This window comes from Desmodus rotundus, chromosome 2 (genome assembly GCF_022682495.2).
Source record: "Desmodus rotundus isolate HL8 chromosome 2, HLdesRot8A.1, whole genome shotgun sequence".
Taxonomy (NCBI): Eukaryota; Metazoa; Chordata; class Mammalia; order Chiroptera; family Phyllostomidae; genus Desmodus; species Desmodus rotundus.
This window is the reverse complement of record NC_071388.1, coordinates 22,930,826-22,952,578: the sequence shown is the minus strand read 5'-3', so window position 1 is coordinate 22,952,578 and position 21,753 is coordinate 22,930,826. Positions and strand designations below refer to the sequence as shown.

General features: G+C 48.7%; 1 long non-coding RNA gene across 2 annotated transcripts; it reads right to left on the bottom strand.

Moving 5' to 3' along the window:
* Positions 1-897: 897 nt before the first annotated feature.
* Positions 898-19,440, bottom strand: LOC128780189 (uncharacterized). Of its 2 annotated transcripts, none has more exons than XR_011650852.1 (4): positions 19,287-19,440; positions 7,878-8,097; positions 5,359-5,667; positions 898-2,151 (listed from the first exon to the last, which is right to left on the bottom strand). It is a non-coding gene; the product is annotated as an uncharacterized lncRNA (long non-coding RNA). The 2 variants fall into 2 exon arrangements; XR_008426106.1 differs by lacking the exon at positions 898-2,151 and adding an exon at positions 2,445-5,252.
* Between the last annotated feature and the right edge of the window lie 2,313 nt (positions 19,441-21,753).

Here is a 21,753-nt window from a genome sequence, read left to right as displayed (position 1 = left end):
CACGCATTCATCACACAGCTCCACCAGTTATCAACTCATGGCCATTCTTCTTTCACCTGCATCTCCCTCCTCTCCTCCTGCTCCTGCCCCCACCCACTCTCCTTCATCACCGGATTATTTTGAAGGTAATCTCAGGGCATGCATTTTAATTTTTAAAAGTTGAGTTCTTTCTGAATAGGTAATATTTACCCGATTCGAATGCAAAAAGTACAAAGGGCTAAAAAGAGAAAAAACTCTCCCTCCTGCCGCTGTCCTGCCATATGGCAGATGAAAACCAATGACCACTGTACACTGAAGCTCCTCCCATTAAAAACCGTAGCTTATTTCTCTACCTTGAATTTGCCCTTGCTAGTGTGAATTGCTTTGGCCAAAGGGACTTCACCAAACATCATGCAAGTGAAGGCTGAAAAGTGTGCATCCCTGGGTTTGTTATCCTGCTGCTGGGGACCTGACAAGACCATGTGAAAACCCCCCCGTCCATCCAGCCAAACCACAGAAACATGAGCTGGATAAAATGGTGCCTGTTTCAAACGACTAAGTTTGGGCCGGGGTGGTATATAGCACAAGTCAACTGATACCCACCCAGCTCCCACACCCAGCGAGTACATTCCCTCCCAGGGGAATACAATATTACCAGCTTGTGAATCCTTCCCAAGACAATCCTCCTTTCCCAACTCCTTGTTTTTTAAATGAATGACAACACACAATTCTGAACCTAGCTGTGTTTGATGCAACAATGTATTTTGGAGATCACTTCCTAGCAGTGTATGAAGAACTTCCTTCACAGAGTGCCATTGGACACACAAATGATTTAATAGTTTAAAATGATTTAATAGACACACAGACTGCAAATGATTTAATAGTGTTTTATTGACAGCACTTAGGCTGTCTGCAGGCTTCTGCTACTCCCAGCCACGCTGCTGCAGTGAACAAGCTCCAGCTCCGTCCGGATTTCTGCAGGGTGAATCCTGGCTGTGGCACACGGGGTAAGAGTGTGGTGACGTCACACACAGAATGAAACCAGTAGGGAAGGAAATGCTTCCTGTTCCTCAGGCTCTCCCTTTTCGCTGGGCCACGGTGGTCTCTTTTGTGGACAGGAGTGAAGCCACCGGTCCTGGCATGAGCCCCCTCAGGTTGGCCTTCACCACCCCAGGACCGGCCCAGAGCTCCGTGAGCTCCACAGGGGTGGGATGCTCCAACCCCTGCCTCCCTTCCAAGCCCTATGTGTATAAAAACACTGATGTGTGAAGCTTCTAGGATTTGCACACCTGTGATTCTGGGACAGTTCTAGTGAGTTATCATTCACTGACAGACACTCACAAGGCCAGTGAAGGCAAGAGTCCCTCCCATCTAGGGAGTGGCAGGAGCAGCAAGACAAAAGGGCCCGTGTGGCATGGGTCCTAACTGAACACACACCCACACCTTGTCCCGGACCATTCGCCCCAGGGATCACTCTGGCTGGCAAACCTGAACAGACCAAAACAGCAGCTGAAATGCAGTGTCTCCGCCCACTTATGGAAGAGGGGTTGACACACAGCAGCACCTGTGCCAGGTGCCCCGGAGCAAAGGCCAGGCCCCCTCCCCTGTTCCCAGCCAGCTCCCTCACAGTCTGTTTCAGTCAGTGCCAGACCCACTTCTCAAAAGACTGTGCTCTGCTAGATCTCTGGGCTCCGAGGGAGGAAAACAAGTTCCCAGGGGAGACCGAATCCTCATCGTGACCTGCTGTCCTTTGCTGTGTCCCCTGGAGGACCCAAGCTGGGGAGCTGCTGTCTTTCTCTGGCACTCTCCTCCCTCTCTCCTGCCTGGCCCAGATCAGCGTCTGCTCTGTTCCTCCTTAACACTTACGTAAACCTCTCGCTTCCTCCCTGATTCTGGGCCATATGGCTGCGCTTGCAGCCCCCCAGGCCTGTGGTCACTCCAGATTTGGCAGGTGACCGCCATGCTCAGTCCCAGAGGTGCCTGGCCCTCCTCCACCCGGGTATGGGGAGGATCCTGGGCTTGGAGCTCCCAGAGCAAGGAGACGATTCTGTCCACACCTGATAAGACTGACGCCGAGGTGAGGTCAGAGTCTGGTGAGGAGGCGGCCAGGCCCGGGGGACAGATAACCTGAGGATGCTCTGGGCCCTCGGTGACTCTCAGGACAGCAAATACCTGCATGAGCGAGAAAGCAAACTCATGGGAAGGGAGAGAAAAGAACAAGGTGTGGAGATGAAGCCTGTGACGGGGCCCTATAAGGTGGCCTTGGGGTCTTGGCCGGGGGTCTCTTCAGGGCCTCTGTCTGCCCACACTCATGGCCTTTATCTCCAAAGTGGCAGACACCAGGGGCATTTTATCTCTCACTCCCCGTATCTCGGATGCTTGAGCTGTTGGAGCGTTGCACAGTGCCGTGGAGTCTATTTACTCCCTGCCCAAGTCCTCATTCCTACAAGGGGCGGAAAAGGTTTCTCTCAATCTTCCTGCTTAAAAATAGATCTTTAATAACTATGCGTGAGTTCATGGCTTAAAAAATCACGACTCCACTGCTTGGGTGGAATTTAGTTTGGACAACGATAAATGGCTACTACGAACTGAACATCATTATACTTCTGTTACCCAGCTGAACCTCTCTGCAGGGTAGGGAAAACCTCCAGTTAGTGGGGGAGAAAATGAAGGCTTGGAGAGGCTTGCCTAAGCTCACACAGCTGGCAGGGGTTGGGTCAGGGTTTGAACCCAGTCTGGAGGACTCCAGAATTCTGGCTCCTTTCCCTCAGCACCCAAATGCTGCTTTGAGGTTGAGTGGGGAAAGGATAGAGGTCAGAAGCAAAACAGTGCCGGGGACCACAACTTGCTCTCCTCTCTTGGTAGTGGGTTGTGATGTGCATCCAGGGCCATCTCTAGGCGCTGTGCGGCCGGCAGGCACCTACAGACCACTAACAGCTAGTACAGAGTGGGGACCCGTTGACATTTGGTTTTGCACATACCAGCCTCCCCCCAGAGGCTCACTGGTGGGACAGTAAACGAGTGCAAACCTCTCTCCTACTCCCTTGATTTAAGCTGAAGCACCTAGCGCCTCCTGGACTTGTGTGCGACTGATGAATACTAGTGATTTTTTGAGGTAGTCTTTATAGTTAAGAATGAGGATGTACCTCATTTTTTAAAAAAAGCATTACCTCCACTTAAACTCCTGTTAAGAGAGCCCGCAATGTGCTGCAGGACCCGCAGGGACTTGTGGCATTGGAATTAATAATAACGATCTGTTAATTCTCTGCCTTTGCCCCGGCTGCCTTCCAAGACTTGATGTGGCATCCTGCTGTTTTGCTCCAGATAAATCAATGATAATCTTCCACCCAGCGAGGGGCAAGTCGTGGGGACGTACTCCAGTGTCAACGGTACTGCTAAAATCAGATTTCTTGGAACCCATTTATGAGAGGCTTTGCATTCGCCAGATTGCTTGCTGAGCCTAAAACCCTGCGCACATGTGGTGACCTTGACGTGGCTGTTTCCATGAATCCTCTTTTCCCTTAAGCCATGGCCGTGTGACATTTCCAAGTCACACGGCAGGGATCCGGCTTCAGTCTCTGTCTTTCCACTAAGGACCACTGTCCAGGTCTGGCCCATGCTCTGTGCCCCCCTCTCTCGCTGGCATTGATTGTGCTCTGAGGAGAGCAGAGGGGGCTGAGCAGGGGAGGAGGAAGTAGGCCGAGCGTGCCTGCCTCTGAGGGCTGATGCTTTCGCTTCTCTACTTGGCTCCTCCTGTAGGGCAAGCTTGGGGTAGGAGAACTTTTTCTCCGCCTCTGTCCACTCATCCATTTGTTTATTCCTTTGTTTATTCATCCACTTATTGGCAATACGGGAACTGAGTCCTTGAGAATGGGAAGCATTGTGTGGCTGAGAGAATCCACAGAGAGGAGGTGAGATTTGGATTCGGCCTTTGAACAGCCAAATGCCGGCAGAGGAAAGAGAACCCCCCAATGCCAACAGTGATTATTGCCAGGTGGCAGAGTTAAGAGTGGTTTTTATTTTCTTCTCTGTGGGTGTTTGTTTCTAATTTTTTCTTCAGTGGGCATCTATTAGTGTTTGTGTAATAAAAGTTATTTAGAAGAGGAATACACGGTTAAACAGTAGCTGGGTGCACAAGGGAGATGCGGGTGAGAACACGTGGAGAGCAGAGAGGAGGGAAGTGTTTTCTGCCATCACTCAGAAGGTCACTGCTGAGCTGGACCCTGCAGTGGGAGGGAGGCCTGCCAGGGGACGTGTCTGTGGGATGGTCGGCCCAGCGCTCCTCGCCTCTCTCAGACTCCCTCTCCTGTCTTCGGCCGCAAGGAGCCTCCTGGGGATCTTGTTGCTCCTTAAGAAAGGTCCTCATCTGAAAGCTTGGAAGGGCTCATCTTGGAAGGGAGCAGGAAAGCTACAGGCACAGATTTCAGAGGTGAGGTGAGAGCCCCCTGCCCCTGCCCCTCTCTCCCTTTCATTCTGTAGATGCCCCAAGTAATACAAGGAGCCGCAGCCAGAACCCAGGCTTTTGACAATGTCAGCCTTGTCACATACTGACACTTGGCACATGCAGGTAATTTCCATCCCTCATCCTTTGCTCCGTTCATCCCACCCCGCCTTCAACATCATATCTGCCTGGGAAGGGTGTTCAGAGAATACTGACTGCCACACAGCTCAGGCATTTCTCCTCAGGGGGCCCTGACCCCACAACACACACTCAGCCAGAATCAATCAGCCTGGCTATGGCTCTCCGGCAGAGATGGGGATTGTCTGGCCATGTGGGTAGAGACAGCAAGACCACGTGGGCTGTTTCTGTTTTATGCTCATGCAGTTACCTTAGCAACAGAAAACAAGGGGAGGCAAAGCACCACCTAAACACAGGCTCGATCCATCCAGAGGCAGAGGCATGGGGAGTGGCCTGAGGAAGCACCAGTCTGGAAGTCAGGAGGCCAGGCTCCTGCCTGGGTTCTGCTGGCCCCTGGCTGGCTGCTCCCCACAGGTTGCCCCCTCCCTGGGCCTGCTCTAGACAGAAGGGCAGCTGAGGGCTCTCTGGACCTTTGAAGGACGGTGTGGAGGAGCCCAGTCCTTGGGGAGAAGACCCTACTGTTTCTGCTCTCGGAGCAACTGTTTGCCAGCCAGTCTCCTGGGACTTAACTTGTCCCTCGCCACTTGTGATGCAGAAATGTTTGAGGACTAAGCAGATGGTTGAGCTCCAAGGAGGCTGGCACTTGGCAGGTGTGCCTGGACGGGTATTCCTTTAGCTGGGGTAGGAGGTAAACCTGGCACATGAGCGTGTAGAGAAAGAGAGATTGAGGACGTCAAACATAAATATGAGCAGTTCAGCTCTACAAGTATCTGTAATAGTAAAAATAATACCCAAAATACCTTCAGCATGACCTTTAAAATTTCCAGTGACCTTTCACACCCATTTGCACGCCATGTTCCCACAGCCATCCAGTGAGGCGGGCAGAGTGGGCAGCATGGCCTTCCCGTCGCCAGGAAGACACAGAGGCGCAGGGAGGTTGAAGATCCTGGGGTCTCGGGCTGTGGTGGAGCTGGGCCCGGACCTCTGTCCTCTGCCTCTTGGCCTTGGAACTGATGGACAGGACTGATGAGAGCTATTATAAAGCAGAAGAATTTGCCAGCCTTATTTGTGGCCATGATTCTTGGACTTAACACATGTCAGACACCTTTCTGAAAAAGAAAGAAAACCAAACTTTATTCATTTAACCAATAATTTTATTGAGCACCTACTATTTGCCAAGCTTTGGGTGGGGCACCGAGGATTCAAAAGTGAAGGATGTGGTCTCTACTCCTGAGCAGCTCCATCTCTTAGACACTTACTCTTGCTTAATTATATTTCCCAGGTTGACTTTAGATAGAATCACCAACCATGAGTTCCCCAAAGTGACACCCTCCTCCCTGCAACCATTTTTGTATCCCAACAGAATTCCACCAGGCTGCATCCATGGTAGGAAAAGATATACTTCTAAAATTCGTGAGGGAATAATCAGAAACAGGGAGCAAAGACGAAAAGACTTAAGCAAGTGTTAAAGCCTGGGTTGCAGGGAGACAAGCGAGGCCCCCTTGGCTTGATGCAAAAGTGCTTCCAGGAAAGCAGCTGGGGGCAGCCTTCCAGATAAAGGCTGGGGCCTGACAGGAGAGTCAGAGGGGCAGCCTTGAGTGTGGCAGCTGCAAATGGATGTTGAAAGACAACCTGAAGCTCCTTCTGTGAACACACACAGCCATTAAGTTCCCCTTTCCACAGATGGGGACTTGGGGGCCACACCCCATCTGCAGCAAATCATTTTCTGAATTGATGTACAGAATCTGAAAGCCAGAGGCCTAAAGGTCCAATCCAGCTTGACAATTGAGAATCCGTGACTAAAGCCCCAGGAAAATATTTCAGCATTTTACCTCTTTCCCTACACTGGCCCAACTGTGCCTTGTTCTATGAACAGAAAAAGTATTCAGCAGCCTTTTAGATTCTCTTAAAGCAGCTCTTATCTGCTCAGTGAAATGACAGCAAGGGGACAAATTTCCACTTGAAGAACCTAAACTTTCCAGGCCCAAATAAGGTTCCAGGGATACACTCTTAACTCATAGCAAATAGCTTCTCACTTAGATTTCTGCCTTTCTCTGCAGAATTTGTAGCCCAAACATGTACTGTGGGCTAAACTCAGCAGACCTGAAGACTCAAGTGGAAGGGCCCCAACACTGCTCCCCTCACCCCCCGCCCCCGCCGGTGATGGAGGTCATGATACAAACGGGAACATCAGAAGGCCAATTAAGGCCCACATGGTTTTAGTTTTAACATACAGGGACACTGCCCACAACACAGGAAAGGAAGTTTCTTGCTTTATTTTGTTTTGCTGATTAAGACCACTTTCACATGAGCTCATCTTTAAAACAGCAAAGAAATGCTTTAAGAGCTAGACCGTGGGTGCAAGTGACAAGCGGAGTTGAATTATCCTTATGTTATAAACATGGAATATTAGGCTTGGAAATTGGAAGAGGCCTTAGAAATCATCTAATTCACTGAGTTTATTTTTCCAGGAAGAATCTGAATTCTCTGTTATAAAGATAATATATACAGTTAGCTAGCATTCCGAGTGTCCCACGTGGGATCTGGTACGTGTGGAGGGAACTTGCATTCGTTTGCTAGGGTGGCGGTAGACGTTTGTCTCCTCATTCTGAGGTCAGAAGCTCAAGATAAAGGTGTGGTCAGGGTTGGTTCCTTCTGAAGGCTGGGCGAGAGGACCGGTTCTGGGCCCCTCTCCTAACTCCTGGTGCTTTGCCGGCCATCTGGGTGTCCCCTGGCTCGTAGGTGCTGCACCTGTTCTCTGCCTTCATCTCCACGTGGCGCTCTCCCCAGGTGCATGTTTGTCCCTGTGTCCAAACTTCTTTCTTCAATAAGGACACTAGTAATCATATTGAATTAGGGCCCATCCTAATGAGCTCATCTTAATCTAACTAATTGAATGTGCAATGACCCTATTTCCATATAAAGTTGTATTCTGAGGTGCTGGGTACTTCAACATATGAACGGGTCGGGCAGCACACAATTCAACCCTTAACAGAACTCTAACTACACTGCACCGGGTCCTAGCAAGGCTGCAAGCTTTGTGTGATTCACATTCTATGGCTGGGTCAGGGCCCAAGAGGGGGGCAGTACAGAGGGGCCTCCCCAGGTGGATGTGAAGTCTCCAGAGCCAGGCTGCCTGGCTTGGTAGCCCTGCCCCCTCATCTATGAGTGAATGAATGTGAGTACATTGTTTAACCTCCCTGTGCCTCAGTTTCTTCATCTGTAAAACAGGGTAAGTGTAGGTCTACAATTTTAAAATCTTAAAAGCTCAAAATACCAAAACATTGTATTTATAACTCATCTGGTTGCACAAGCCGACCTGAAATAAACTCATTTGGTACAAAAGCTGTCTTGAGTCGACACAGGCTGCTACGGTCTTCACTGTGCCACGGCCACACCGTGACTGGAGGGCACAGTTGCGACACTGCAGGGCGTTGTGCAGTCTGCAGGACATGCTCTGTATCATCGCTGATAAAATCCCCCAGTTCCAACACGCCAACCACGGCTGGCCCCAAAGGTCTTCATTGGGGGAGATGGACCTGCGGCAGAGAAATATCACATGTTGTAATGAGGTCGTGCAGTGGTTAGAATATTACCTGGCACACAGTAAGCACTATGAAGATATTTGCTAAGTAAAATAATAATAATAATAATAATAATAATTGTCTTGTCTAAAGTCACTCAGGTGGTAAGCCAGGAAAGAACGTTCTGGTCTCTTCATGCAGGCATGTCTGCGGTCTGACGTGCAAGCCGTGTTTTGAGTAGGCTGAGCCACCTCCGAGACTCCAGGGCTGAGGGTCATGTCCTTTGCTTCGTAACCCAGCCTTGTTTATACAATCTATTGAAACCGTCTCCACCTCCTGAGATGGTTATCGAGCGAAATCAGGTTCCTATTTGTAGTAATCTGCGAGGGCTGTCATAATAAAGTATCACAGACTGGGGGGCTTAAACAACAGGAATTTATTTGCTCCAAGTTCTTGAGGTTGAAAGTCCAAGATCAAGGTGTCTGCATGTTGTTTTCTGCGGCCCCTGTCGTTGGCTTGCAGACGGCTGTCTTCTCACTGTGTCTTCACGTGGTCGTCCCTCTGTGCGTGTCTGTGTCCTAGTCTCCTCTTCTTATAAGGACACCAGTCAGGTAGGATTAGGGCCCACCCTGATGACCTTATTTTCACTTAGTTATCTCTTTAAAGGCTCTATCTCCAAATGTAGTCACATCTGGAGGTGCTGGCAGTTGGGACTTCCACATATGAGTTTGGGGTGTAGGACACAATTCAGCCCATAAGAAACTACTTCAAGAAACAAAATGAATTACTACTCATACCAGATGTATCCCATACGATTACCAGCTAATTTCTGACCCAGTAGTTCTCAAAGTGTGATCCAGGGTCCTCCGCAACTGATTCTCCTGGAACCTTTAAAGAACAAGCCTGCCCAAGCCTCTGAGTCAGAATCTGGGGGAGGAGCCACAGGGCCCAAGCATGGAGCTTGGTTGTTTTTTATATTAACTTGCAGGTGTAGCTTGGTTAAGGGGATTTAGGCAGATAGCAAAGTAACCTCCTCAACCCCCTCACCGCTGACACAACCCTGTAGCTACTACAGCCCCCCAGGCGAGGGCCGGGGAAGGAGGAGCAGGAAAGTGGAAGAGGGCCCTGCGGGAAGTCCGAGCAGGAAGGGAGCTCGGGGCATCCCACAGCTCCTCCAGGGTGTTTTCCTCTGGGGGTGGCAGTGGACAGTACTTTCCTGCTTGGAGCCAGCGTCCTGGCAGCGCTGAGTGCCCTGCTTCAGTGCAGATACGCAGAGTTCTGCAGCGTAGACACCAGCCGAGGAGGCTGTCCTCCCAGGCAATGCCAGGCTGCAGAAGGCAGCCTGGAACAATGGGTTCCAGTCATTTCCCAGGGGCAGCCTACCGGCCTCCCTCCCCAGCTTCTGGCAGACCTTGATGTTCCCCTGCCTCTTAGAATGGCATAAGACCCCAGCCTTGAATCATGATTAAGAGACTGGTGATGGGGGCATTTTCCATGGCCAGATGCTGAACCAGGGAGCAGAGGTTGAGGCGGTTCTGGAAGTGATGGCTCTGCTCCAAAACTTCCAGTGACGTCATGGCAGGTGGGTGACTGGCAGGGTCAGGCCGGCTCCCTGCAAGCTGATCTAGAGCGAACAGGTCTGCCATCCACATGAGTTAACAGCCTTTTAGCCACCACCCAAACCATCAACGGGAGCCCTCTAGGGTGGGTGTCTGTGTGTGCCACACCTGCATCGGGGCGGCCACTGGCCTCCCGGTCAAAAACTCGAGCAAAGCACTGCAGATGACTTTCCCGGCACTGCGACAACAGGCACCATCAAAGCTGCTGTCAATAACCCATCCTTCACCTTTCTCTGCCTGTTCTGGCTTAGATTTCTCCTGTCTTAAAATATTTTCCTGGCTGACAATGTGGTGACTCACCTGGACTGGCACTGAACAGAACAGGCAGGAGGTGCTGCCTTCGGAAGAACTGTCAAAACCCAGCACAGCACCTGTTTGTGGCGCCCATTGCTCCTGTCAAGGGAGGCACGTATTTCTTGCTCTCTTGTCAAAACCGGGGTTGCCAGAGAAAGGAAAGCACACAGGATGTGTCCCACGTGGGCGCTTGTACTGAACGGAGCTTGAGGGAATCAGCCAGGTTCGCCTGGGAATGTCCTCCACCTCCCCTTTACAGTGCAGGATGGGCTCCGTATTCGATGGGGCAAGTCCGTGGGCAGAATCACTCGGCTCCACGCTGGGTCCTCTGGCAGCACCTCGGTGGAAATCCAGTGGTCACTGTCAGGACCCCATGGGTCCTGACTGCGGCAAAGGTCCAAGAGCTCCTTTGAGGCTGGTAACTTGGAAACTGCATGGTTTGTAAACTTGAATCAGTAAAAATTGGAGCCAATCATTTTGCTGTCAATTAAACTATGTTTATTGGTCCTCTCAATTTCATCTGAATTCCACAAATTATAAATAGTGCACTATGACATCAGACCTGGGTTCAAATCCTAAGTTTGCTAATTATTCCTTGCGTGGGTTTGACCAAGTTACTTTACCTCTCTGAACGTCTCTTTCCTGACCTGCCAACGTGGAACTGATATCATCTTCCATGTTCCAGTGTAGTGGGTGTCCAAAGAGATCATGGATGTGAAAAGTGCCGGCATAGAATGTCACCCATAAAAGTTCATTTCTTTTCCTGTCTTTTCTGGTTTTTCTTCCCTCTGCAATTTGAAATGAGCACCGTTCCTGGCTAACAAATGTTGGCACATTTCAGTATGTGGCTGTGTGTACTTTCAGAATGTCATAAATAATTCTCCAAGAGGAATTAGAAATGACTGGGACACAGACCCTGAGACCAGTGGTCACCGAAGTCAGGAGCCGGAACAGGTACGGCCTAAAAGGCAATAGGAGCAAAGCCTCTGTTGTGACTTTCAGATGCTGGGGGGAAGTGAGTTGCATTTTCTTTTCAAAGGGCCCACAAATATGCTCTGAAATGTGACAAGCCTGGGCAGCTCCAGGGGCACAGGCAAGAGACCTGGGAAGCTCGCCATCCCCACGTGTTGCCTCCTTTCTGCCACCCTGGCACCAGCTCCCCATCCTCTGGTTAGATTCAGCTGCAGGCCCAGATGACCTCTCCCGGCCGTCTTCTTCTCTGGCTCTTCTCGCCGGAAACTCAGGTTTCAGAATTTGTTGGGGTCCCCCTCACTCTTTCATTTGTCTGGTCGTAGCTTCCCACCAATGACAGAGAACAAGTTTGCGTCCAGCTTCAGCCTTATTGGTTGCAATATTACGGATAAGTTGTTTAACCACTTTGAAACTCAATCTTCTCATCTATAAATGGGTCCTCCACATTTATTAGGTTTTGTAAAGCTAATGTGAATAAAATGAATATCAAAGTATTTGTAAACTATAAAGTACTGAGAAAGAAAATAATTCAAATCTCTCTTAGCACATACACCTTACTAACAGATAGTAAGGGTGCAAAGACATGTGTCAGGCTATTTTTGGATTAAAAATCTTTGCCATGAGGATGCTGTTCAATCCCCAAAACACACCAGGGCATGTCCTGAACAGTCCTGCAGGGGCTCCAGTGGGTTCCCCAGTTGGCTTCTGAGGGGAATCAGACACTTACCAGGTACTTGCTACGTCCAGGCTCGTGCCTGGGACATCTCGTCTGATCCCATTGGACTGGCATTGACCAAAATTCCATGACTTGTGAGGAGCAAATGAAGCCATGTCAAAACTAATCACCCAAATGTTACTTTGTTACCATCATCTCTCCAGAGAACTTAATCCTAGCAAAGCACCTCTCCCTCTGCACTTTTGGGGAGCCCTGGGGTGTCTTACATGAATTCACCCAAACCACTGCCAAGGCGCCAGCCACTGCCCCTCTCCCTGCTCCGCCATCTTGCACTGGCAAAGCTGCCCTGTGCAGAATGAGCCTTTCTCTCCTGTTATGCTCATTTATGGTGACCCTGTAACAAAGTGTCTTATTGAGTATTTTGGCAAACAACCCTGTTAGCTTTCAGTGACAGCCCTGCCCGGGAATGGATCCAACATGGGGGAGGGCCAAGGACAGATTAGCCACAGTGTACTCGGAACAACTCCTTTCTCTGACACAGACACTTTGCCACTTGGTGAGCTCACTGTGCTTGGCTGCTTGCAGATCCTCAGGCAAGGCAGGTTCCCCGCCCCTGGGGGTTCCCCGCTAGCTCACCAGACATGACTGCATCCCAGCCCCGACTCCAGCTTGTGCCCTCCCACTATACGGATGAAGAAATGAAGGCACAGAGGATCAAGTAGCTTACCCAAGGTCACACAGCCAACAGGTGGCAGAGACAAGAGCCAAGCCCAGAGCGAAGTCCAAAACCCAAGTTCTTTCTGATCCAAATCCCATGATCAAAGCGGTAACATGACATGTTGTTCTGACCCTGGCGTTCACACAGAAGGGCACACTGTGCTGGTCACTGTTTACCGTGTGTACTTTCCTCCTCCCCAGCAGCTTAAGTTACTTTCTGCTCGGATTCCACTGGGAATTATGCTGTAGCCATAAAAAACTGGGGATTCTTTGCCATTTCACCATCCCTAGCTGCCCTCCCAAGAGACCTACACTTTACTCAGTGTCATCTGGCTCATGGTTAAAAGCACCATGGTGCTTATACAGATGACACAACAAGCAAGTCTTCGCTACAGCACAAAGCCAAGAGCCACCTTAGCCAATGTTAGTAGACCAGTTCCCAAAGCCCCTACAACCTGATCACCCTACACCAACCCTCTGCTCCAGCCTAAAGATCCTGACCCTGAGTTCTTTTCTGTCCTCCCCACCCCATCTGTAGCCTGGTGCCCAGTAGGGTGGGGTCTGTGCCCCCATGTACCCACCCTGATACAGCTGTCTCTCCCAGCCCACTTCAGTGACCTGGCCTCTGCTCCCTTCCTGATTGATATTCTAGTTTCCAGGGGGGCCCACACCCAGTCCTGGACCCCGCTCTCCTGACCAAGGCCTTGACCTTCTATCTTGGCCTTGACAAAGCTCTCCATGGTGACCTGAATAGCCTTCTCTCCCAGATGCTGCCAGGAGACCTGACTATATCTAAACAAACCTTCCCCTCACCTCCAGAATAAATGACCCCATTTTCTCCCCAGGCACGAGCTCCCAGGCTCTGGCTGTACTAGCTTCACTCAGCAGATGACAAAACTCTCTAGGGAGGGGGAAGGCACACCAGCCTGCCTTGGCCTCAGCCAACCGTGTCCCAGGAACCCTGGGGTCAGATGCCCTGTGCTTTCTTTGGCAGGCTCCTAATACCAGTTCCTGCACCAGCTGAGATTCCCAGGTGCTCAGGAACTGGGGAAGGTGAATCTTCAAGCTGGATTTCTTAAAGACCCTATTTTATGCCATATAACCCACCCCCAACTCCATATTACCTGTCTTCTCATTTTTTGCTTTCTTTTTTTCCATAGCACTTATTGCCACTTTGATATAGTGATACAGTCCCCAAGAGTTTAGTCTGCTTTGCTGGAGCGGCGTCTGGCCCATGGTTGGTGCTCAATAACTATCTGTTCCATGAATGACTGGAAGGCCCAGGGCCTTGGCAGGCAGTGCCAGAGCATACACACCGAGGTGCCGGGAAAACCAGGAGTTCTCATTTCCCAGCTGTTGCAGAGCCCAGTTGCCTCAGGGCTGCCAAAGAGGGTTTCCAAACTCTTCTTCTTAGCCAGGGCAATAAAATGTCTACAAGTGCTTCCCCAGCACAGCTCTGGGCACTGTGAGAAGTGCCAAGCCTGCAGGCAGCTTATTATTCTGGCTCGTCTCTGAGCCATCCACCCCACTGAGAAATTGCCAGTTCCTGCTGCAAGCCCCCAGCATGCCCGCACCCCTCAGTGCCTCTCTGCCACCCACCTGCCTCCTTCCTTCCCAGACAGGAGTCTGCCTTACTCACCTTCACGTCCCCGGTGCCCAGCACAGTGCAGAGAAGCTACACAGTGTGTGAAAAATACGTGGTGACTGAATGAATGCCTGGATTCCACATGCAGAGAAAACCAGCCCTTGCTGAATGACTGTGTGACTCAAGCTCCAGGGTGTGATGAGTTTATTTCTTATTGTGACTAATGACTTTTTTCTTCCAAAGAGTCTTTCAATTCTGAGATTCAAGTTTTATATACTATAAATTTCAAGGTATCCTTATGGAATGATACTATTTACAAAAATACACAGCATAACACTTAGAGTAAAACTGATGATTATGTCTCCTTTCCCAAGACCTTAAATATCTGTTTTTACAGAAGGGCTGACTTAAAAATAAAAGTTATGTGGAGTGTTTTATGACATTGAAAATAAAAGTCTATGAAGAAAAGCTGATGCTGCCTTTACCATTTCTCCTGCAATAAACTTTTTACTTATTACAAAAAGGTGTTTTTACAGGCAAAAACTGATTACCCAGTTTCTCTTGGATTTTGGGGAGGGTGGTTTACTTTTAAAAAAGGAAATAATACACAGAGAAAAAGTAAAACATTTGTCTTCACACTCACAAGAGCAGAGACCGAGCATTTTCTAAATGAAAGTATTTGTGGGTTGCACTAAGCTGTAAACCGGACTGGACATGAAGTTGAGCATATTCCTCAGATTCAATTATTAACATTAATTTAATCACTGTGATGAGACCATTAAAAAGGAGAAAAATTCTGCTTTGATTTATGATTTTAAAACATTGTTTATCTATACCGATTGACTTATGGATAAATGCTCAGGTGCAAGTTCACTTTAGGCAGATGAACACCTTGAGGAGACTAAACTCACATACTTTGAAAGGTAAAAGAGAAAAACACATTGAAAATTCTGGCTTCTGCTCAAGATGGCAGAGTAAGTAAACATGGTTCTTGCCTCTTCCCACAACCACATCAAAATTACAACTAAACTACAGAAAAACCATCATTTAAAACTGCCTGAATCTGGCTGAAAGGAAGTCCGACAACTAGGGAATTAAAGAAGAAGCGACACTGAGACTGGTAGGAAGGGTGGAGATGCGGAACAGGCTGGTCCCACAGCCACTGGTGGAGGTAAAAATCAGGAGGGATATCTCAGCTGCAGAGGTTGAGAAGTAAGGGGTCTCAGCCTCAAACCAGGCTTTCCAGACCAGGGTTCCAGTGCAAAGAAGAGAAGTCCCTATAACTTCTTGCTATAAAAACCAGTGGGGATTGAGACGGAAGCTTCTGGAGGCCTAGGCATTTCCTCTTAAAGGGTTTGCACACAATTACTCAGACTCACTTCTTCTGAGCTCCATCACTGGGGCAGTAGCTTGAAAGTCATCAAAAATATATGGGGAGTCTGGTATCAGGGCATGAGCTGGAAAGACAGCTTTCTCCCAGACAGAAGTGCTGGCAGAGACCATTATTCCTTTGATGAGCCCTCCCCCAACAGAGCCAGCAGGCAGACACCATATTTAAGACTCCATCAATCTGGCTTACATTGTTTGCCCTGCCCTTGTGATTCCGTGAGGTCCCCCACCCCCAACCTGCAGTGCCAAACAAGTTGTTTCCAGTGACTTTTCCATACAAATAGCCTGTCTTGGCTCATGCTTCAGATTTTCCTAAATTCTCTCAAACAAGTAGTATCTGGCCTTAGTGTTCACCATACCTTTCACAAAGTGGCCCAGACCTGGCACTAGCAGCAGCTGACCTTGGTTCACAGCTTGGCCTTGCCTGGGTACCTCCAACCCCAGCACAAGCATTAGCAATCAACAGTTCATTTTGTAGCTCATGCCAGCTAGACCCATGCAGAACACAGGTGGTGGCTGACCTTGGCCTGTACCTCCCTGGAGGCCCCAGAGCCAGTTCACCCAGTGGGCAGCTTCAGAACATGTTGAAGCACCACCACCCAACGACCTGCACAAGTGATACACTTAAGGAGTGGACTCAGTGGGCAACGGAGCCCCAATGAATATAAGTCCTGCTCTGTGGGGCAGACCCCTCCACAGCTGATTCTCCTCCGTGGTGTCCAGAGGTAAGTGGTTCGTGACTGGAGACAGTCCTTGAAGCTGATTGGCCTGGGGGTAAATACCTCCCATTGATGTGCCAACAGCAATCAAGTCTCAAGTGCAATGGAATGGTGTACACAGCCCACATTGGGGTGCACCTTGAGTACCCAAGCTTGGGTGATCAGAGAGGCTGTGCCATTGGACCCTACAGAACACCTACTACATAAGGTCACTTTACCATGCCCGTGAGCTATAGTAGTTCTATCTAATACATAGGAACAAACACAGGGACGCTGCCAAAATGAGGACACAAAGAAACATGCCCCAAATGAAAGAACAGAACAAAACTCCAGAAAAAGAACTAAACAAAATGGAGACAAGCAATCTACTAGATGCAGAGTGGAAAACACTGGTTATAAGGATGCTCAGTGAACTGAGGGGCAGAGTAGATGAACTTAGTGAGAACTTTAACAAAGAGATAGGAAACATAAAAACAGAACTACAAAACATAAAAAAGAACCAGCCAGAAATGAAGACTACATTAACTGAAATGAAGAATACATTACAGGGAATCAACAGTGGAGTACATGAAGCAGAGGATCAATTCAGAGATTGGGAAGATAAGGAAGTAGAAAATGCCCAATCAGAACAGCAAAAATAAAAAAGAATCCAAAAAAAAAGGAATCAGTGTAAGAGTCCGCTGGGATAACTTCAAGCATACCAACATTTGCATCATGGGGATGCCAGAAGGAGAAGAGAGTGAGCAAGAAATTGAAACCATGTATTAAAATATAATGACAGAACACTTACCTAACTTGGTGAAGGAAATATACATACAAGTTCAAAAAATACATAAAGTCCCAAATAGGATGAGCCCAAAGAGGCCTACAACAAGACACATCATAATTAAAATACCAAAGCTTAAAGACAAAGAATCTTAAAAAAAAAAAAAAGATTTTATTTATTTATTTTTAGAGAGAGAGGAAGGGAGATAAAAAGAGAGTGAGAGAAATATCAATGTGTGGTTGCCTCTTACATGCCCTCTACTGGGGACTTGGCCCACAACCCAGGCATGTGCCCTGACTGGGAATCAAACCAGCGACCCTTTGCTTTGCAGGCTGACACTCAGTCCACTGAGCCACACCAGCCAGGGCAAGACAAAGAATCTTAAGAGTAACAAGAGAAAAGCAGTTACTTACCTGCAAGGGAGTAGCCATAACACTATCTATCAGCTGATTTCTCAACAGAAACTTTGCAGGCCAGAAAGGATTAGCAAGAAATATTCAAAGTGATGAAAAGGAGAGACCTACAGCCAAGGTTATTTTACCCAGCAAAGCTATCGTTGGTAATAGAAGCATTAAGATCTTCCCAAATAAGAAAAAACTAAAGGAGTTAATCACCACCAAACCAGTATTACATGAAATGTTAAAAGGTCTTCTTTAAGAAGAAGAAAAAAATATATAAACAACAAAATGGAACCAAGTACCTATCTGTCAACAATTGAATCTAAAGAAACAAAATGAGTGAACAGACAGAAACAGCCTCATAGATAAAGAGAACAATTTGATGATTGCCAGATGGGAAGGGGTTTGGGAGGACGAGTGGAAAGGTGAAGGGATTAAGAAGTATAAATTGGTTGTTACAGAATAGTCATAGGGATGTAAAGTACAGCACAGGGAATATAGTCAGTAATAGTCTAATAACTTTGTATGGTGTCAGATGGGTGCAAGATTTATCAGGACGATCGTTTACTAAGTTACGTAATGTCTAATCACTGGGGTGTACACCTGAAACTAATACAATAATGTATGTCAACTGTAATTGAAAAATATAAATTAAAAAAAGAAATGTCAAAATATTATCCCTATTATTCCCGACAACATCTTTTAAGTGTCTGAAATCTAACCGTGCCTAAAGCCAGTCTACCCAGTTTAGCAAACCAGTGGATTCTATTTTTGGTTTGGCTGGTTACAGCTGGCTTTTAGTGACTTGCTATGTGGAGTCCAGACTGACATGACAATGACAACATCTATTTTATGTTATTTGTGTGGCATGGGCACAGCTCCACATGCAAATGGGGCTGATTAAAGGTATGTGATGGGCAGACTGCTGCGGTGGCTAGATCCCGACACCAGTTGCAAAGCTTGTTTTGGAGAGCTTCCCAAGTCCACTGCTAAACCTTAAAGTGCATTGCCTCCTCTCACATGGTAGAAGTTAAAAGAAGGAAGGAAGAATCTTTCCTTAAGGTTATCTGGAGTCAGAATGCCCTCTCTTTCCATTCACCCCTTTGGAGATTATACTGAGACCCCACCTTATTTCTCCCTGTTAACCCTTCCTGCTTCTCTTTAAGTACGTTTCAGTTTCCCATCGTAAAAGAGACTGAGAAAAAACCAGCCTCTCAGCTGTAACTTCCCCTTCCCTGCCCAACCAACTCTTCTGAAGCAGTGGCCTATGCCCTCTACCCCTGCTGCTCATCTTCCTGAACTCTATTTACTTCTAATCCAGTGTGACTTGGTTTCTGCTCTCATGTCCCCATCGAAACTGGGGTTACAGGAGTCATCAATAACTTCCTTATTGTCAAATTCAATGGGCACATTCCAGTGCTGGTTTGCTGGACATTTCTGTGGCATTTTTCACTCCCAACCACTTCCTTACCCTAGAGATCTCTTCATTTGGATTGCTTCACGCCACTTCTTTTTTCCTGGTTTTCTTCCCACTTCTGTGCCCACTCCTTAAGATCCCTATTTGATCCTTAGAGCTGGTCTCTATTGGGGTTAGGTTCTCATCCATTCCATGATCTTCTCACTCTGCCTGCTCTCTCTGGGCCATCTCAGCCCACCCCAGCTTCAGTGATTACCTCTATTTTGACCATTCCCCAAGGGCACCTCCAGGCCTTTCTCCCACCCTTAGCACCCATGTTCCTAACTGCCTCCTGGAGCTCTTCCCTGGAAGTCCCACAGGCACATAAAGGATTTGTTCAAACATGCCATCTCCCTCTCAGACCAGTTTCTATTCCTTGAATTGCTCTCACAGTAGATGTTATCATCATCCATGAACCTGCACAAAGAACCTGGGAGTCCTCCTGGATTCCCATTTTCCTTTCCCCACTCCCTGCTTACTGACACAGAACCTTGTACCTGGCGGTACGTAATGTATCACCCAAGGCAGTGTGAGTGGATGGATGGATGAAACATGGGAACACACAAAACCGGGGCTTTAACTTGAGTCTAACTAACACTTGATGACATTTTACCTTTTGCAGTTTTTCACTTCTTCATTAACATGAGGGATCATCTTCGTCCCAGATGATCTTCAGCTCTGATGATCTGTGATTCCAGACTACTCCAGCCTGACACCTTAAGCATTTAACCCCCATTCCTTCTGATCGACTGAAACCTGTCGCTCCCTTTTTGAGCCTGTCCTGCCTAGAAAAAAAGGCAAGAGGACCCAGTGATAACATAGGCAATAAAACATAAATTATACCACCTTGCAGAACACATTTCACCCTGATAAGAAGTCCCCATGTATCTTTGCAGCCACCATGAGTCACAGTGAGAGTTGGGAGGGGAGGAAGGGGAGAGGGAGGGGAAAGGGTGGGAGCAGCTGAAGAAAAGATAAACAGAGGCCATTTCCTCCTTTCCCTGTCTTGCCAGGTCATGCAACCCCGTGTGAGTATCTCCAAGTGCTGCACACGGGAAAGTACCTTCCCTCTCCTTCCGCATGACTTCTGTCTGGTAATGAGTACCGTGATTGTCTCATGAACGGCTATGTGCTTAGCACTTTCTACTTCTCAAAACATTGAATGAATATTTGAGTGACCTCCACCTGCAGGCATCGTGTTAAAGCAATGTGCACTTTACCTCATTTAAGCCCAGAGACCCGAGCAAGTAGGTCTTATTTTTATTTTCTGCTTGCAGATCAGGAAATAGGGTGTAGGTTAGTTGCCTCATTAAGCCATCCAGCTAGTAGTGTAGTGCGGAAAATCATCCAATCAAACCTAGGTCCGTCTCGGCGGCCATCGTTACACGACTGATGTATTCGTGGTTATCTTTCGTGCCCTACATAACATTTGGTACATAGTATCCAGGTGCTTGATAAATGTGTACTGAAGGAGTGGCTGAACCATGCTAATACAAGCCACATCTGATCCTATGCCAGAATCCAGAAATGCAGCATTGGTTATTTCCTATTGCTTTTTTTGGACCTCCGTTTCCTCATCTGTAAAATGGAGGGATAAAGCAGGAATCCTCTGATGAGTCGACACCTTTAGCATTCTGTGACCCTCTTCCAATAGTGCAGTGTCCCCAACGCGCTGCTAGGAAACCAAACAGAGAGGAGAGCTAAGAGCCTAGGTCCTCAGCTGGCAGCCCCACAGCTTCAGGGCTGACGCATGCGCAATGACTGCAGCCCAGCGAGGAAGCCCGGAGCGGCCGCGGCCCCTCTCTGCGCTTGCGCAAGTCTGCTCCCTGGAATGCCTGCGCTGGGTGGGGATGGGACTCCCTACCCCGACTCTGGGGATATCAGTACCGCTGCTAGGGATGTGGTAATCATGCCACAAACGAAACGGGCCCCACGCGGGAGGAGCCTGGGCCTCTCTGGGAAAGGCCAGAGTCTTTCCCAAGGTCCCTGGGAAAAGCTGTTCCCAGTGCGGTAGCGCGTGTTCCAGCCTCGCAGTGCGCGGGACGTGCGGGGGAGCACGGCGGGCAGTGCCTTCCCAGCACAGGGGAGGGAACCGCGCCCCGGGCGCTGCGGCCTGCAGGGGGGCGGGGAGGGGGGCCCGCCCCGCGACCCTGGCTCGGAAAGCCGGGATTTTCCTCTCAGAACGATACTGATGATTAAAGTAAAAACTTCTGAGGTCACTGGGGGCATTTGACCCACGAGTGGAGGGGAATGCGAGGTCTGAGGCGTCACCTGATAGTGTGAGCTGCTAAAAAGCAGTGAGCACTGCAGGGAGGCCCACGCTTCACTGCTGCTTCGGCAGAAATAAAACCTGGGCAGCTATTTTTACCCTGGGTGAAACACGGAGTGCCTGTGTGTTGGGGAGGGGGTCACGGGGAGGGGTCACGGGGAGAGAGCACGTGCAGCCTTTTCCCTACTCATCCTATGATCTTACTCCTCTTCCCGCTGTGGAGTCCCTCCCCAGATCTCAAGGTTAATTTTTTCGTAAATCAGGGAAGGAAAAAGGATGTTAATCAAAAAGTTTCCTAAATGATAAAAATAACTGAGATATGGGCATTCTGATCTGCCCGTTGATCGCCTCAGTCCTTTGCCATCTGCTGAATGTCCCAGTCAGAGGTTAGTGATCTGAGTTCTCTGTGCCCTACTCAGGGAACCTGGAACACCCTCCAGGAAGTGCGGATCAGGGGCCTGGAGGAGACGGGGGAAGGGAAATTCCTTCTACCAAGGTGCCATTCGGGTTATTACTTTTGGTCGTTTGACCCTGTCCTGTGAGGCCCTCAAGTCCTGATTCTGCAAACGGGTTTGTTTCTGCCCCAGGAGGCGGTGAGAAGGCAGAAAGCTGTCCAGAAAGGGTGGTGGTTTTGAGTTTTTAGCTGACCTGGGCCAACCAGAGCCTGTGCCAGTCCTTCCCCCTGTCGGAATAAAGGTAGCGCCAAACTCCCCACTCCCAGGAGATGGGGCATGAGAGACAGCTGCTCCAGGAATCGTTGCTGACAGCAATTCATTTCAGATCACTCAATTTTCTTTGATTTCACTTAACT